This window comes from Setaria italica, chromosome I, assembly GCF_000263155.2.
Source record: "Setaria italica strain Yugu1 chromosome I, Setaria_italica_v2.0, whole genome shotgun sequence".
NCBI classification, from domain to species: Eukaryota; Viridiplantae; Streptophyta; class Magnoliopsida; order Poales; family Poaceae; genus Setaria; species Setaria italica.
The window spans coordinates 24,114,589-24,119,405 of record NC_028450.1 but is presented as its reverse complement, the minus strand read 5'-3'; the positions used below and the strand labels follow the sequence as shown (position 1 = coordinate 24,119,405).

Genomic DNA, 4,817 nt, shown 5'->3' with positions numbered 1-4,817 from the left:
TTATTCCAGTGGCGGAGGCAGGAATTTTAGAGAGCCTGAGCGAGGCAATACGCCGATCTAACAATGACATGTAATACATATGAGTATATTATATAACATACATATAATATTAGGAAACCATGATAAATTTAAATTAAGATATTAAAATAATTTTTCAGTACACAATTTCAAGACCTAGATAATAAAACACAAAAGATAAACCTAAATGCTATTTGGTAACTACGGCTGCACATGAGCACGGTTACGAGGTAGCTGCCTCTTGCGACTCTTCAAGTTTTGAAACCGCCGAAGAATAGTAGCTTCATTAAGTGAATTGAAGTTCTCGCTCAATATAGCACACCATCAAGTTGTTGAACCAATCATCAGCAATCTTATTGCGAGATTTAGACTTGATAGTCTTCATAGCTGAGAAAGCCCTTTCAACAGTTGCTGTTGACACCGGCACCAACAATGCCAATTCAATGAGCTTGTAGACCAATGAAAAAAGCAAAAAATTTTCAGTTTCAACCATTTTTTAGGACAAACTTGCAATATCTTTGCAATTAGCAAAGGCAGCATGCCTCCTTACATGAAGAATATAGGTCTCCAATTGTCCCCTTATGACTCCACGATCATGATTTGAGAAATCCTCATCATAAATTTCAGCAAGCTGAGCCAGCTTGTTGACATCAAAACTAGAGAAAGAGTTCTTTGGATCAAGACAAGAAAAGCACATCAATAGCTCCGTCGTGACTTCACTAAACCGATGATTCATCTCAGCACATATTTTATCAAGAACAACATAGAAAATCCCAACACGATAATGATGAAGATTAGTAATGGTAAATCCATCCCTCCTTGAACGACCCCTCACTGGTATTTCCTCGGCCATATTTGGAATAGGAATACCATTCACATCACAAAATTGTCTTGCCTCATCAAATAAGTTATCCCAGTCACTTTCTCTCATGGTGTTAAATTGAGCTTTTACATCATGGATAATACAATTGAAGTATATATTGCAATCAGATTAACATCAAAAGGAACACTAATATTGTGAGAAAAGCAATATTGTAAGAAAGAAAGGGAACAACTGAATAAGAACTAACCTCAAGAGCATTAACAATATTGAAACCTTTTGTTTGTAAGGCGTGTGAGAGCTCATTTGTGATGCCAAGCAACTTTAACATAAGCACCATAATAAAAATAAATTCAAAGCATTCTAATTTTTGTATCAAACCAGCTGCTTGATTTGGCACTCGTGCATCTTCATTAACTATTTGAAGGACCTTTATCACTGAGTCCCACATTTGGGACAAGCGAACCAAAGTAACATGATGTGAACCCCATCTAGTATTCCCAGGCCTAGCAAGGATAGTTTCTTGATTCAAGCCTCTTCCTGTAGGTACCTCGCCAGTTTCAATACCTCGCCAGTTTCAATAGACCTCAGAATATTTTGACGCTGGTTGTCAATTAGTGTGTCCCTTCTCTTGCAAGATGTACTTGTTGTGGTCACAATCAAAGATATATACTCAAAGAAATCATTGACAGAAGAGCAACAATTCGCAATAGAAACAACAACCAGCTGTAACTGATGGGCAAAACAGTGGACATAGAATGCATACAGGTTTTCATCTAGAATCTTTTTTTGCAGTCCATTAAATTCACCTCTCATATTCGAAGCCCCATCATATCCTTGCCCTCGTATCCGAGAAACTGATAATTTGTGCCTATCAAGAACCGCAAGCAATGCTTCCTTTAATGCATCAGCTGTAGTCTCCTTGACATGTACAAGAGCAAGACATCTTTCAACAACATTCCCTTTAAAATTCACATACCTGCAGCAGTGCAACAATTAAACAAAACACTAATAAAACTGAATATTGTACATATTATACAACTATAATAGAACCGACACAATATACTAGTTGCTAACCTTAAAATAACAGCCATTTGCTCTTTTACTGATATATCACGTGATTCATCAATGAGAACAGAGAATGGCCTGTTACCAATCTCTTCCATAATTGCTTCAGTTATTTCTTCTGCACAACACCTTGCAAAATCCTTTTGGATATCAGGGAAGTCATCTTAGAATTTAAGCCACCTCGATCATAGGCATTCCTGACTTCTTCATTGTTGTCTTTTAGAAAATCTATCAACTCTAGAAGATTGCCTTTGTTCAAAGAGGAAGAAGATTCATCATGCCCACGAAAAGCTAGGCCTTGCTTTAAGAGATATCTTGAACATCGTAAAGTAGAAGTTAAACGAGTTTGGTATAATTCTTCCGATTGTTTACTAGCTCTATTTAATACTCTCTGCACACTCTGTCTTTGATTTTTAAAGTCATCATATTTCTGAACACACTTGTTGTGAGCACTACCTACACCACCAACATGTTCAGGTAATGCTTTGTATGCATGTTTCCAATCTCTCCAGCCAATTTTGTTAAATACATCATAACCAAAATGTTGTGCTTTCCCCGGATGCTTGAAAAGGAAGCAATAAAAGCAATAACCAGCATCTTTCGATTCACTATATTCTAACCAATTATATTTCTTATACCAACCCACAGAAAAGCCCCTTGAACCTGGAACTTTCAATATATTTGTTGGTTGTGATGGACCTTTCAATATGTATGCTCTCCTAACTTGGTCTTGAATTTAGGGGCATACTCATATATTTGTTTTCTAAGAGCTAGATCACATATAATTTCATTAGGATTAAACTCACTGGTGAAATTGTCCATGTGTGGCTCTTCTATGTTTGGATTTCTTTAAGGTTCATTACTTCCACCACTGCCAGCATTAGCATGAGAGGTCCTTCTATCAACCAAAAAATGCCTCATCCCTAAAAAAAAATGTAACCTGTACAAATTAGATAACTGAAATTAACCTATGCATATTACTATATTAGATAACTGAAGTTATTCAAATTAATTACCAATCCTCCAGAAATCAAAAGCGACGCGGATGAGCTACACTACCTCCAATTTGATGCCAGCTAGGTCCCCTGCTTTGAGGACCGGATGAGCCTTGTCTACGATCCCGACGGTGTCGGCGCGTCACCACCCCATCCATCCGCGTCCCGTTCTTCGGCTCCGCGTGCGTCCTCCTCTCCCGCCCGCTCCCCTAGCACCACCGGCTCGCCGCTATGCGAAGGCTCAAATCGTTTGGAGACTGACTGATTGAGGACCAGAGATGTAGAGAGACAGATTGGGGTTGGGGCAGACCTGGGAACCGATTGGGGTTGAGGTCATCGTGTCGCTTCGGCCTCCCCGCCATGGAGTAATGGAGTCTCCTCGGATCCTCCGTGCGGCGGCGCTTGACGGCTCGATAGGCGACGACTCGGTGCCTTGGTCACTGGGAGTTGGAGCGTCTGGGATTAGCGGAAGCAGGCAAGCAGCGACAGGGGCTCCGCCCATAGACTCATATGTGTTTGGGCCTCAGGCCTCAGCGCTGGCCTTTGGGCCTAATGCGCAAGAGCCCAGGCAACTGCCCAGGGTGGCCGGGCCTTGGCTCCACCGTTGCTTTATTCTCACTGCTCTCCGCCTCTCCGGTCTCTGCTCCTGATTCTCCTCGAGGCTACAGGCCACCACTACGCCAGATTTGATTTGCGCTAGCTCAAGCAATTTAACATGCTGGCGGGTGTAATTGGCACCCGCCAGCACAAAGCTTCCTTGGCCGGCGGGAAAGCACCCACCAGCACAGAAGCCACGGTGTTGGCGGGCGACCTAAGCACCTGCCAGCACAGATCACCCCATCTATGCTGGCGGTTGGCTTATGTCGCCTGCCAGCACAGACCTCGCCCATTTATGGCTGCGGGCATATTTTTCCCCCGACAACCTTCCATTTGGAGCTTGCCCGAGAGGAGCTCGACAAAAGCTCAAAAACACCAAATCTAAGGGGGAAATGTTTTGCTCTTGATTTTGTTGGAGGAGGTGGCTATACAAGGTGAGTTTGTGCCATTCCAACATTCTTTTTCAACTTCTATGCATCATTTCTAGCTTCATTAGGTTGAAATCTAGATCTAGATCTAGACCTAGAAGAGAGAGTAGGGAAGAAAGAGAAAATAACTAGAAATGGATTATTTTTTAAATAAAATTCTATGGTCATATTATAATCATTACAATGCTATGCTTGTCATTTTAATGTAATATAGAATTGAGTGATTATATTTTTCCTACTTATTAATTAATACATCCATATTTTTAATTAATAAAGTTGATTGAATTAATATATAATTGAGTTTGATTTTTTCCTTCTTCTTATTAATTATTACATCCATGGTTTAATTGAGTCTCATCTAGGATATATAGAATTGGTTTTTATTATATTTCTTCCAACTTATTAGTTACTACATCCATAGTTTTAATTAACGAAGTTGATTGAATTAATATATAATTGAGTTTGATTTTTTTCCTTCTTCTTATTAATTATTACATCCATGGTTTATTGAGTCTCATTTAGGGTAATATAGAATTGGTTTTTATTATATTTCTTCCTAGTTATTAGTTACTACATCCATAGTTTTAATTAATAAATTTGATTGAATTAATATATAATTGAGTTTGATTTTTTTCCTTCTTCCTATTAATTATTACATACATGGTTTAATTGAGTTTTATTTAGGGGAATATATAATTATTTTTTATTGTATTTCTTCCTATTAGTTATTACATGCATAATTTAATTTAGTTTATAGAATTGCGACCCATAACTCATTAAATTAGTTAATATAACATAGAATTATTATCATAGATTGTTAAAGATGGATCATAGAGCATGGATGTATGGCATACGGAGATATTTGCATACTTTCGTGTCAGAAGTATCAAA

At 38.8% G+C, this 4,817-nt stretch overlaps 1 pseudogene; it reads right to left on the bottom strand.

Moving 5' to 3' along the window:
• Window positions 1–219: 219 nt before the first annotated feature.
• LOC101776402 lies at window positions 220–2,728 on the bottom strand (annotated as a pseudogene).
• Window positions 2,729–4,817: the final 2,089 nt, after the last annotated feature.